Source organism: Cololabis saira, chromosome 22 (genome assembly GCF_033807715.1).
Source record: "Cololabis saira isolate AMF1-May2022 chromosome 22, fColSai1.1, whole genome shotgun sequence".
Lineage (NCBI taxonomy): Eukaryota > Metazoa > Chordata > Actinopteri > Beloniformes > Belonidae > Cololabis > Cololabis saira.
In genome coordinates this window covers 12,660,136-12,674,992 of record NC_084608.1, presented here as the reverse complement: position 1 = coordinate 12,674,992, position 14,857 = coordinate 12,660,136, and positions in this window count along the sequence as shown.

The following is a 14,857-nucleotide window of genomic DNA, read 5'->3' as shown; positions in this document are numbered from 1 at the left end:
TTTTTTAAAGTCTAATTTTCTTCCTAGTTCCTGCTGGATTTCACTCCTGTGTACCAAACGTCTGTGCAGGTGACTTCAGACCATTCCCTCGAATCAGTTTTGTCATCAATTTATTTTCATGATGAGAGTTATCCGAAAGACACACCTGATCCCACCCAAAAACGAATCTTTGACTAAAATAAAAGCCTCAATTTAAAGGAGATCAGAGTAGAAAGTATGAGATCATCTGACTTTGAGGAGATTTGGCTCCACAAAATACTACCAAACTACGAATCCACCCCCTCTTATGAGGTTGTAAGGCCCCATCCCCCAATCCCTTCCTCCTGCACGCCATGGCAACCAGATCTATAGAGGTTTCGATGATGATGATGATAATATCACCTAACCTGGACTCTGTCATCTCTCCAGACCCGTCCACCTCACTTTGACTTTATTTCTCATATGTCACACCTGCTGACAGCCTTCTTTCTTTCTTTCTTTCTTTCTTTCTTTCTTTCTTTCTTTCTTTCTTTCTTTCTTTCTTTCTTTCTTTCTTTCTATAGCTAGATTGCATTTGTTTTTTTTGTAATATTTAAAAAAAGGTTCACTGCAAAAAATTAAATTAAATCAGTTAGCCTAATAACTACACGAACATGCTTTAATGACCTGTGCGCATTAAAACCTCAGTTTTGCATCTTTATGCAGGAATTATTTGCATATATGATTCAGAGCTCCTCATGAAGAGTCATTTTTGCAGGAATAGAATAAAGATCCAGCCAGGACCTGTTCATGAACATGAAAATTAATGTTGGAAAGTCAATAATCCAGGATTTGAATGATCTAATTCTGACAGAAAAAGAGTTACCGGGGGAAATCTTGACGGATGATCGAATACTAAGTACATTACAGAATGAGAAAAGGCTTCGCTACCTCTTCAGCACAAATTGCAAAATTAAAGTTCACTTATTAACATCCAGCACAGGTTGATGAATATTGGATGCACATTCTTTATTAGATTAGAGCTTTTCAACCGTGGTCCTCAGGACACACGATCCTGCATGTTTTAGATGTTGATCTGCTCTAATACACCTGGCTCAAATTAGTGGACCGTTGACCGGCTTGTTGTTGACCTTGATGAGAAGCTGATGGCGATCTAATCAGAATCCTGCTTGTTAGAGCAGTGCAACATCTAAAACATGTAGGACAGTACCCTGAGGACCAGAGTTGAAAAACACTATGTTGCACTGTATGAGATGAAAAACACTGGATTAGATGAGATTATCATGAATTTGGCATGAACCTGACCTAAACTGACATTGAGAGTGTGTCGGTCCAGACCTGAAGCACAGAGGTGGGGGGTGTGATGATGTGGAACTGCATGGATGGCAAAACAGATTTGGCACCATGAATATCTGTGTTTATCAAAAAATAAATGAATAAATGAAAATACTGGTTTATAGGATGAGTTTTTTATTTGAATTAGATATTACAATAGTAATGCTTTATAATATCTTAAAAGTCTGAGATGATATGATGATATGATTTTTGTTCTTGTTATTAAATGATGAAATAATTTGAAAGTCACAAGACTAGAGAATGACTCTGAAAACTACAAGTGAGCTAATCACCAGAAAACAATAATGTGGATGTATGTTAATAAGTATAACCAATACAAGGTCCTGACATATGGTGACTTTCTCTTGTTACATAAGTACCCTCCACTGTCTCCTCTTGCACGCTCCGAGTGGGAAGTAGATTTGAAGTGAAGATTCAGTTCAGTCTTCTTTGTTGTGTTAAACTGGACTACATTGACCTTATGTGCTGTTTGAATATGCCTTGAGATAACTTTGTTGTGACCTGAAGCTATGCAAATAAAGTGAACTGATTCATTTTTAACTGCAGCCCAAGAGTTTGTTAAGTTGGTAAGGAACTGGGAAATTACAGCCAGACTTTTGACCGATGTATACTTGTTAGCTGGTTGTTAGCCAAAGGAAATAAACATTTCATTTAAATATTAAGCTTAATTTAACTTAAAACACTGTAAAGGACTGCTGACCTCTCCAGAGGGCACCTGTCTATCGTCCAGTCTCAACTGGGATAGACTCCAGCAGAGACCCTTTGTGTCAAACATATTTTATTGAAGAAGATATCTAGATGTAGGACACAAAAGCAGTGTACATTTTCATTGGTGAAGAATAAAGCAAAGAGACATAATAAACAACAAAAACGTCTTAATAGAAAGTGAAGAAGAAGAAGAAAAAAAACCTGTCATACCCACCCCCTGTCCCTCCCTCCCTTCTGCTCATCACATACAATATAATAATACAGGTAGCAATGAAAAAAAATACTATATATATATATATATATATATATATATATATATATATATATATGTATATACACACATATACATAGATACATATCCACACATATATATACATATATTGGAGGTCTTTATAAAGTGTCTACTATTAGTTGTTTGCTAGGTAATGGACAAGGGGCAGCCAAATCTTATCAAACTGTGACTCTCTCTTATTCAGAGTGAATCTTATTTTTTCAAGATGTAGTGTATTTGTCATTTCATTGAGCCAATGCTTAAAAGTGGGGGCTTCATTCTTTTTCCAAGAAGTCAGTATCATTTTTTTGGCTGTAATCACACCATAGGAAAAAGCTTTCTGTTGTGACTTTTCCAATCTAGGTAGAGAACCTGAAGTTCCCAGTTCCCAGACAGTATCAGGTTCCATATGAATATTAAAAATGTCCAGCAGAGACCCATGACCATGAATAGGAGTGAAGCTGGTATAGACAACAAACGAATGAATGAATGAATGAATGAATGAATGAATGAATGAATGAATGAATGAATGAATGAATGAATGAATGAATGAATGAATGAATGAATGAATGAATGAATGAATAGCACAATCTATTGATGTGTTAAGTAAATGTGTGCACCATGCTTCTACACTATACTCTGTGATGTAATGTAATTCTGCATAATGTGAAGGGCAGACTGACTTACATGCTTTCATAATAACGTGGCCCAGCAGAAAGTGACAGGGTTGTATTACCTTCGAGGTTTAAATGTGGTTGTCACTCCAGAAACCCACGTATTTCATCTCAATAATAGAATATTTCTCATTGTATCTCTTTATAGAAGAGAGGTGCATGTTGGAAGAATTCCCACTAGATGGCGCCGGTGAGTTGATCTCGGACCTTGTATCTAAGCCTTGCCGATTCAGGGAAATTTACATTACGTACTGCATATGCAGTGGTGGACAGTAACGGAGTAAATTTACTTGAGTACTGTACTTAAGTACATATCCAGAGGATTTGTACTTTACTTGAGTATTAGATTTCTTTGGTACTTATTACTCTTACTTGAATACATTTCCAAGACAAATATTTTTACTTTTACTCAAGTAAATTTCTAGGAAGGCTGAAAAGTACTAGTTACTTTCAGGTCTGCTCTTTTTTCTTCTTCCCTAAAATCCTATTGGACACAAGCTGTTTTTGTCAAAGGAGGAGACCTATCACAGTGCACGCTCTCCACTGGGATGTACGTAAAGCAGAAATACGTCAAGCCTCCTCAAAACGATACCGCCAAAGTAGCCTGCAACAATTAATTTAGAAAAAATATAGTTATTTACTGATGTGGAAAATAAGAAATTTACTCTTACTCTTACTCTTACTTTTACTTAAAGTAAATTTAAAAGCATTTACTTTTGGATATTTAAGTACCTTTAAAAGCAAGTACTTTTCTACTCTTACTCGAGTAATATTTTGACTGAGCTACTTTTACTTGTAACGGAGTAAATTTTGACCAGTAGTATTTGTACTCTTACTCAAGTACTGGGGTTGAGTACTCTGTCCACCTCTGTGCATATGGTATATAAATTTAAACAAATCTTTTCATTTAAATGTGTAATTCATTATATTATTAGAAATAGAATGGTGTATTAAAGGGTTAAGACATGTATTCTTTGTTGTAGCAAATTGTAAAAAGCGTCTCCACAGTCTTTATTGGAAAACATTACATGATTCTTTTTTTCCAGTGCAAATGTCTTACCTCATTCATGGAATATTTCAAATAAAGCATTTGGAAAAACATTCTCCTTCCGCACTCACATTAGGTTTTGCCCCTTTCTATAATGAGTCTGTGAAAACAGACTAATACATTACTTTATTTAATATACTCAAACCATCATCTAATCTAATCTAATAAGGGTGAACATTTTTTTAAGCTACAGCCGTTTATTTTTAATGTATTAATAGTTTACGCATTCCTAGTACACATTCTTTTGCACTGCAAGGTTCAAAGACACTGTTGCTCTTCTGATAAAAGATGACATGTCCCCAACAGCTAACCCTGAAAGAAAACAGAGATCTGTCCTGGGTTATGGGAGCCACTTGTGCAAGTATGGAAGGAGAAATATAAGAATATATTGATGTAAATACTCCAGGAATGGAGCCAGAAAAAAAAGATAATACAAAGCATATTAGTGAGGCCATATATGGGGAAGAGAAAGTAAAAGTTCTCCAGAGCTGCAGAGGACACAGCTGTGTATAACTGCAAATGAGCTGGGAGCGGATCTCTCAAGTGGGAAATATGCCAGCTTCCGCCCAATAAGAGGATGCGAATCAACTATTTATGACTCAGCCACTATGAAAACTGGCTTTAGTCAAATACCAAAGTCACAAAACACCGGCCAAAAAAACAAGATAACAAATTTATATGAAAAAAAGGGACAATAGATGTGTAACAGAGAGCTGAAAACATTTTGACATCTGAGTAGATTATAGGGCCAATGAAAACTGGAATCCATTTGTTGCTGTTGAACACATCACACCAGAACCATTTAAAATAATAAGATAATTACCTGTTAATGGTGTCAATTGTCAATGGACACTGTGCAAACCAAAGTTGAAAGTCCACTATCGTATGACGAATGACTTTACATAATATTTGCAAAGCTTACACTGACTTGGGTTGGTGTAAAGAGTAGATAACTTCATGTGTATCATTAAGCAGGGTGGAGTCATGCAGCATCTTCAAATACAATATAAAAAATCATTCAGAGTTCACTGCACTTGCACGATTAGCACACATGTAAGGGAAAAAAAAAAGATGGAATAAAATGTTTTACTATAATACTGTAAACTAAAACAATTTGGTCCTGAAGGGCAATATCAAATTCACAGATGAAGTAACTAGTTTCGACTGGACTTTCCATCTTGATTGTGCATGACTCAGAGATATGGACACGGCAATAAGATAGAAAAGGGGCTAAAGAGACAATCAAGTATATTATTTTGCAACAACTTTCCCAGACGTTTGCTGAGGATTTCCCATTCATAAAATAAGTTGCGACACGACTTGCGGGAAATGGTCACAGTGTGGCAGTTCTCACTTTAGAATCTTAAGCAACCATCAATTCCAGGAAATCACACTCTATGTCATGGTCTGTCTTAGATTTTCTGTAATAATCAGATGTGGGAAAGAAAAGCTAAATAAGATGAAAATATGATATTTATTCTAACTGGTGTACACTTTTAGGATTCATACCGTATGACAGGATGATAGATCTTAGTGAATGACTTCTATTTAGAGATAACTAAAATGTCCATAGTTTTTTATTTTATTTGTGCATTAGTACCTACAGGGATACAGAAGTGCATGCGAGGGTAAACCAGTGCAATATATTTGCTACCTCTTGATTCTTTAGACTATGATTACATAAAGTAAAAGTTTCAGGTTTTATGTATCTGCTGAAAAAAAATGTGACACAGAAACAATGACAACTAATGATGCAAAAGATTTAAAACATCAACAACATCAACAACTAATATATAAGCAACAGACCTCACAGACTTTTTATTTAACAGAAGGCTGGTTTTCTCAATCTAACCCTCCACACGCAGAGTGGTCTCTGTGTTTGATGGAGCAAATGTCATCAACACACAGCTCACCTCTGACTTCTTGCCATATAGTTTAAGAAAACCAACACAAAAGAACATGTCCTCAAACTAAACTCCAGCCACATATTGGGATATTGTATCTAAGCACTTAACTTCACACTCCATTCAGATTATAAAATGTCAAATATGGATTTATGCTCGATAGTTTCCTTCAAATGCCTGAGTGAAATATTTATTGCTCCGGCTTCAACTGTGACAATACAAACATATTTGTCATCTCTTTCAGCCTGTGCCAAATGTGCATGCATTTAGAAGATCAAAGTGGCCACAACAACCAACAGTTATCATTTTCAATTCATAGAGTGCTTGAAGCAACGTTTGGAGCATAAACTCAACAACACGGACGGAACCATAAAAATAAAAAGCAGCAAGTGAAGCAGAGAGAGAGAGAGAGTAGGAATCAGATTTCAGTTTAAACCTTAAAAGCAGATACTTGTACTTTGTAGTTGTAAATACCTGTAAGTCAATACATATTGAACATGTTTTCTTAGTGAATCATCATGCACTTCGAAACAAGCTTAATCTTGCTGCAAACATGCTTGGTGTTGGTGATGTTGCTTTGGTTACACAGGTCACGTTCCAACTTCAACGATGCACTGTTTCCTGGCAACACTGTCATAATCTGATGGATGTCTTTAATTACTGTAGAATCCAATACTGTAACACACAGAGAGCCACACACACACACACAGAAAAAAAAATGTAAGTGAATATCCCAGATGATAAACGATGAACAGGTAACATTAAGCATGACTTATACAACTTATAACATCCACTAGAAAGAAAAACTGTATTTTGGGCTTTTAAAACATTCTCACAAGTATCTGCTAATCTAAATCCAGACATACAACATAAGATAAAAACATTATGATGTTACAGTTGCAAGATTTTAGGCTGCATGTCCCGTGCAAGTTGTTTGTGAGTAGATTAAATTAAGGGCCTTAAATGTGTCTGCTGTCATTTGCAGAGTTCATATATTTGACAGCCCACGTATCATTACAAAGTTTACTGCTTGAAATAGCATTACAGTAGTGAGTCACATGAGGTCTGCTTCGCTCCACCTGTTTCAATAGAAAGATAAATATCCGAGGTAGCCAAAACATTTTTGTTCACTCAGAACATTACAGGAAGATTGGTTTCAGTGGGGAAAGAATTACAATTTTTGCTATAGCCATGGTAAAACATTAATTAAATCAAATCCAGAAGTGTACCAGGCAGGAAATTAGTAGCCATTTATGTCCCAGTATGAAAGTGTTAAAATGTCATGTTTGGCTCTGATCCTAAAAGGTTTTTGTGACGATAAAATATTTTCATTGAAGTGTTTTCTGTCTAGACCTTATGTAACTGTTTTTATTTGTTGTTTTTTTACTCATCTCGACTACTCAGGCTTGAGAGAGAGATAAGTCATTGACCTTCAGGAGCTTATGACACGTTCTCCTGAATTTTAGAATGAAAAAGCAGTGGGGCATATACATTTACAGCAAACCTTAATAACAAGTTAAAGTAATTGAAGATCTGCAGTGATTTATACCTTCTAAAATAAAGTAAATAGACTTTAAAAAATGCACTGTGCATTCAACCATATGCACATGTCCTGCCAAAACACCCTAAATTCTCCATTAATGTTGTTTTTGCATGTACTTCTGCATGTTTTATATACTGTCTACCAGCAATATATTATTGGCATTGTTTTTCACAGCTATTATATATCTATATATTACATAAATCAATTGGTAATTGATAATTGATCTTCATTAAGTAATTAATTTACCTTGGAAATAAATAAAGTATTTATGAACTGAATTTAATTTTGGGGCTGAAGCTGATACTGACTCAAGCATTGAAAATTCCAACACTAACTTTGATATGTGGTTTTCATGTATCATGAATGCATTTGTTTCATATGTCAAAGTGCCTTTATTGTCATTTCATTGCTAAAGAAAAAACAATACAACTAAATTCAGGTGCTGCTCCCTAAAAAACAAAATCAAAACTATGCTGCAACTACTAAATAATATGTGATTATTTCTCATAAATACTGAATTTTGCATGGAAAGAAAAGGCATGGAAACATTTTTCCTTAACTTTCTAGAAATTAAAGAGATTAATTTTGAAAGCCATGTGAGCAGCTTGAATAAAGATGTGAAGACAACACTTCACACTGCACCACAGTCTGCTGGGCTGTGACGCGTGTTTCCCTCTCTGCTGAGGACACTCCACAGACAAAACTATCCCATAAGACGGGCCGCGTTGTCAACCACTGGTGTACTTGTGATCGATAGAGCAATATGATCAGCCAGTCAGCATACTGGCAGAGCTGTATAGTTATCAAATCCAACCCCAAATCCCCTGCATGTTTAGCATATTCCCCTGCTCCACCAAACCTGATTCCAATGAATGGATTTCCCCGTCTGCATGTCATCAGGCATCAAGCATACAAGGGCGTAGGTTTGCATAGGGACGGTAGGGACATAACACTACCAACTTTTCAGGAGGCTCAAATTGTCCCCACCAGCTTTTAAGCAACCTTATTTGCATTATATAATGAGTTCAGATATATAGGTCATTTAGATTTTCTTCCCAAATGTTATAAGGATAGAATTGAGAGGTTGCCTTTTTTTTTTCCTCAAACGCACATTTGATTGGCTGATGACTTTATTTATTTTTGTTTTTTCAGTTCAATGAAATAGAGTAACGAGGCTGTTTTTAAAATGTAAGCAGTAAAAAGTACAGATAATTGCATGAAAATGTAAGGAGTAAAAGTAAAAAGTCATCTGAAAAATAATTGCTCCAATGAAGTATATAGATAACCAAAATTTCTACTTAAGTAAGGTAACGACACCTCTGGTTTGGTCTTATTAATGTCCCGTCCCCAGCAAAAAGTACATGCAGGTTATGCTGTTATATCGTCCCTACCAATGTTGAGACCAAACCTACGCCTACACCTACGCCCTTGCAAGCATATACATTAAATTGAATTAGGTGCACATCTAAAACCAGCAGGGAAGTGAGTACTGAGGACAAATACTGGATTATTGTAAACTAACAATGAATGAAAAAAAAGTCCATGCATCTTTAAGGTCATCTGACAACTCTGATGCTTTCTGGTTGGCATCCCCCACGTGTGTTGTATTGGAAGGACTTTTATACAATTAGGAAAAGTGGCTTTATGGGAAGTATGACGTATGGACCTGTCCGTCCAACCCCCCCCTTCCCATCCCATCAAAAATAAATCAACTAAAACACGTGGAAGGGTTTACAAACAGTTTGTCTCATCAGTCTCTACACACTGCAATGTGATGTCACAGAGTTTAGTCTACGAGGAGGATGAACCTTATTCATATGGCAGTAAAGTCCTTTTGGTGAGGAGGAAGTCTAGTCACATGCGCACTGGGGATCTGCAGGGCTGCGTTAAGCAGGTCGTAGGAACCGACTTTAATTCCTGAATCGCGCACGGGAATATTCAGAGAACTGCTTCAGCCTACTTTTTATTCTTAACACCGAAAAGTCACACATGTCTGAGTTAGCAATGAAGACGCTGTCAGCAGCGTCTGTTTTCCAGCTTTAGCACGCAGTGACTATGAATGAAGAATGACCAATGGTGAGTAAACGCGCACTGCACGGGTTCACGCCTGGGAGCTGAACTCAGCCACTTTTAACAGTGACATACTGAGCCAAAGTCTAATTTAAAACTGCCAAATCATAATCAGGTCCGTGTTGGTTGTTGGATGAAAGGTTAATCTTTCAGAGCCCGTAAAGCGGCCGCGTGTGGCAGTTTTCGAAACTTACCAGGAGCCGCAAACAGGCGCATCCGTCTCCCTGCCGTCTCCGTCCCGCGACTGACGCAGTTACTATAGCACTGACGATTACACGGCTTTCCAAGCCGGGGAATTCCGTGGGAATAACTTCCCATCACCCAGTCAGAAGGAAACTGAAATAGCTTTAGGATTTACGGGAATTGATATCTGGCTTAGTGGAAGGCGCTGACTCATAGAATGTGTGTTAAAGTTGTCTCCAATTGGGGTTTTATGTCCAGGCAGAGCTTCAAGTCATGCACTCACCTGCAATAAATATGCATGGAAATATAGCTATTTTGAAAAGCTACAAAAGACTGCGTTTAATACGGTAAGGATTTGCAAAATAGCCTTCTGTGGTGGAGTAAATGATGCTGCACTGAAGTTTAAGATTGTCAGAAAACAAAACAGTGCCGTATATCAGCAGAGATTTGGAAAGCAACGACGTGACACTGCAACCAGTAATGTGTAAAGTCCAGTGTTTGATCATTAATTGCGTTGTCATAAATATATTACAGTATGGACCGCTTTAGACGACATGAACATAATCAGAAGACTATAGCCTAAATTATGGTTCCGCGTTAAATCGACGCAGAGCCTACGGCGTAGGGTACGGCGTACCCTACGCCGTAAGCTCTGCGTTGGTGTAACGCGGAACCATAAATCAGCCTAAAGATACTTGTTTGAACGATTGAGGCGGTTCTGGAGAAGTCATTTCACTCGCATTTAAAACATTATGGGGGTCTAAACGTTGTACTGATGTATGCACCTTATTGAATGTGAATTCGTGTGTAGTATACCCAGTACTGGAGTTGAGGGGGGATGAGGGGGGATGGCATCCCCCCTGAAATAAAAACAGTCAAAATCATCTCCCCTGTAAAACTGCCATCCCCCCTTTCCATCCCTTATGTCATTTCATCAATGAATGTGGTTTTACTGCTATTTCAACATTTAGAGTCATCACCAGAAAAATAACACCAGAAAAATTACTTATTTGACAATTTTCACCTGTTTCAAGTAAATTTTCACTTGAAATAAAAAGGAAAATCTGCAGGAAAAGATTTATCTTCTTATTACAAGCAAAAAATCTTGTTCCACTGGCAGATTTGTCTACTTATTTCAAGTGAAAATCTACTTGAAAAAGGTGAAAATTGTTGTTTTTTCCAGTGATGAGTCTTGTTTTAAGTGTAATGAGATTTTTTTTATTAAAATGAGACATTTTAACTAGAAATAAGACAAATATTCTTGTTAAGATTTTGAGTTTTTGCAGTGATCCATTTTACTTATCCTGTGAAGGACAGAGTCATATTGATAAGTTCAGAAAAGTGTTTTTTATTGTTGTGTTTTGATGTATTTGATGTAAGCCCAGTGGATATGTAAAGCTTACAGAAGGCTGCAATTAACTGCTGCTATGTCATTCCTGCAGTATTTCTGCAGGTGTTTTGGTCAGTGCTATTATTTGTAATATATTATATTATTTGTAATCAGCACAAATTATCTGTCCCCATATGATAAAATCCACCATCCCCCCTGATTTTATTTTACAACTCGAGTACTGAGTATACCATTCATCATCTGTCCTCATGGGTGGGGGAGGGTGTATTTGAGGCATGAAGCATGGCAGTGAAAGTAGTTAATTCATCAAGCTAGGCTTGATTGCAAATGAAGACAGGAACTGACAGAACTAATTTCCTGTTATTTAACACATTGTTAGGCCTTTCAGTGAAAAACTCCTCTATCATCACAGTTTACTTAGTGTTTCCTCTTGTGTATATTGAAAACAATCTTCTAATGCCAACTATGCTTTAGGCATAGTTAAGAAGACTGTAAAACATTTTTGAAAGATTGGCACTGTCATATCCTGGTTTGAATACTTTCCAATTTACTTTATTAATGGGTCTCAGAGGAGAAGAAATTATCTTCTTAAATTAGTTTCAAGTGAATTACATGTTTGGTATTAATCTGTTGACCTATTTGTCTCATGCTCTCCCCATGTCCTTCACACTGGCCCCATAAACGTCCAGCCTCTTCTTTGCACCAGTCTCCTTGCTCTTCTGCTTCTACCTCTGACTCTGTCCTGTGACAGCCCCATGAAAGACGTGAGAGACCGTTTCAGGGCCATTGTGAGAACACATCTGATCAGCACAGTAAGTCAGGCACCATATTTCATATTTCTGTATTCCTTCTAACCTTTTGAGTACATAAAAATGTATGTAAACCAAAATAAACTAGGAGCTGCATTTCATCCCAGTTTTTAAGGACACAATGAAAGAGTTTTTTTCAAAAGATTTGAACTGAGTGCAAAGATTTGGAAATCACTTACACATCTGTAAGGTAATAGATGCTGAAACCATAGAAATGTTATTGTTTGAAGCAGCACAGAGAACTTTAGTTTGTTTTATGGTATCAGTTTCAAAGCCATTTGAATGAATATTTGTTACTTTTTACAAAGTGTCTACTAGTTCTTACCGTTGTGTCTCCCTGCTATCTGTAAAAACCAGCCACTGTAACTTTGGACTCCCGTCTCAGTCATTTCTTCAGACAACTGCATTTGGTTTTATGACACAATGTCACACATCAGCGATGACGAAGCTACTGTATCTCACAGAGCTACGCTGGACATCATGGCAAAGGTCACGAAACACTCAATAAAGTCCTTATGGAAGAAAGAAATAATAGACTCACCAAACAAGAGACCAAACTAAAGTAAATCATAGACAGTGTCTTAAAAGCGACTTAACATCCGCGCCCAGAGGGACACCCACAGAAATTATGTTTGCAAAAGTTCCTATGTGCTGCTTCCATCAAGGTTCAGCTTTTCAAAAACCAAAAACTTAGAACAGAAGGTAAAACAGATCCTCCTTTACCAGCTCCCTAATGTATTTTGGGAACTGGGAAAATCAATTGCTGTGTTGTTGAAAGAAGATATTTTCCAGTTCAGCTACTTAAGATGTTGGCCACCTTTTTCATATTTTTCAATCTTAAAATATGCATAATATTTCTGAGTGACAACTCAGCCAAATGATTCTTCTCCACCGAGCCTTGATCTTAGAATACAAACAGGGTGCTTTGGCATTGTCTTGCTGATCTATGCAATGCCTTTCCCAAAACGCATGTTGACAGCAGGGCTGGGCGATATATCGAGATTTGAATATACATTGATATATTTTTTTCAAACGCGATATGGTACGAGACAATATCGTTTATATCGATATAGCTTATTTTGTGACAAATTGACTGTACATCAACACTGACCCCTCGCGCTGTCAAAAAAGTACCTTTGTGTGCTGAAACATGACAGTGTTGACAGTTTAGTTTTCATGGCACAAAATCTGTAAAATGTACAGTAGTTGATTTGTTGTAATTATTTGAGATTTGCTCAAAGAGATGCAATATCTGTTTACATGTTTTATTTGAGATTTGCACAAATGTTTTGTTATTTGCACAACTGTCAACCTCAGTGGAAAAGTCTGCCTGTTACTGTCTACATTGTATTAATTGCACAGTGTATTTTAATTTAATTGTTATGCAGGAAAGGGATATCTGTTTTATTTTATTCAAGAAGCATTTTTATTCTATATATGCAGGCAGTTTATTTTTATTTCATTTGTTTTATACATTTTGATATTGTGCAGACCTCAGTTAATAAAAGGTACCTGTGTGACATTTGGCACGAGGCTTTGTATTAAAACTGAAAAACTGAAAAAAAATGAAGCTAACAGAGATGCTATGCTATAATGCTTTGGGGGAAACCCCAATTATGTCACAAAAAAAAATATCGATATATATTGAGTATCGCCATTCAGCTAGAAAATATCGAGATATGACTTTTGGTCCATATCGCCCAGCCCTATTTGACCATTCAGCATTGATTGTTAAAGTGGGAGTTACACAAATACACCTCCCCAAGCATGATTATGGACATTACCTCTGCTTTAGACCCTTCATGTCTCTTTTTGCTATGCTGCACCCCAGTAATATCCATTAACTCTTATGAAATCTAATCGTTCAGGAGGAGCTGGAAATACAGTTAATGCAAGCAGACAAGTTAGAGCAAAGTTGCCGAAATGAAAGTCACATAACTGCAACTTAATATTAGTAATTTTTCAGGCTCCCTCTTTGCTTCAATTTTTTTTTCTTTTTAGATCCTGATACCTGGTTATAAAAGTGGCATGCAGTCATGAAGGAAAGTAAAGCAAAAAAGGAAACAAGCTGGTTTTGCATGTGCCTCTACTTTGCTTACAGGTTCAGTACTTTTAAGTGTTATTGTTGAATCATGTACACTGGGTGGTTACAATTTCCCCTCAGTTCTTTTTTCCAACGACCAGGACCACCTACATACTAACCAAAAATAGATTCTTTTAAGAGAGCAAATGTTCCCAGACTTTTAGTTGAAGAATGAAACAATAAGTTGTCCCATGACTACTAATATTAACCATTGCCATGTTCATTTGCTTAAGAGAGAGAGGGTCAAAACGTTGCTGCACAACTCATCCTGCCCAGAACTGAAACACAAGCCACCCAACTGCACGACAGATAAACCAGTGAGTATAAAGTTTTCTTTAGGACTGGAACCAGTCCAAAGCTTTGAATGGACACTGTACTCATAACAAAAAAAAATAAAAAATGAGTGGCTGTGTGTTTCTAAACTTTTGACTGATCATGTATTGTATGCCTGTGACCATAAATCTAAGATCTACTCTACATACAAAGCCAAACACAACAACAGCTGTAAACACTCAGCATCTGAACCAACTCTTAAGGGGGAAAACTTTGGTATTTTTTTTCAATGACCTTGCTTAGAGCAGCATGCAGCCATCAATCTTGAGCCACATTACCCCCCCCCACTACCGCTACGATGACGACCATGAATTGTGTCCTTGACTGTGCAGCTGAATGTGGATCTCAGTTTTTGTGGTCACTGAGAGCATACACTGTTTTACTGAACAATTGTACCTTTATTTTGCAGAATATTGTGAACACCTTGCTCATACTAGCCTGCAAAATGCGAAGTTTAAGACTTTCTCATGCGGGAACACTGGCCAGATACGTCCAACAGTCAATAGACTGCCCTTGTATTGAGACACTGGTGAGATGTACCATAC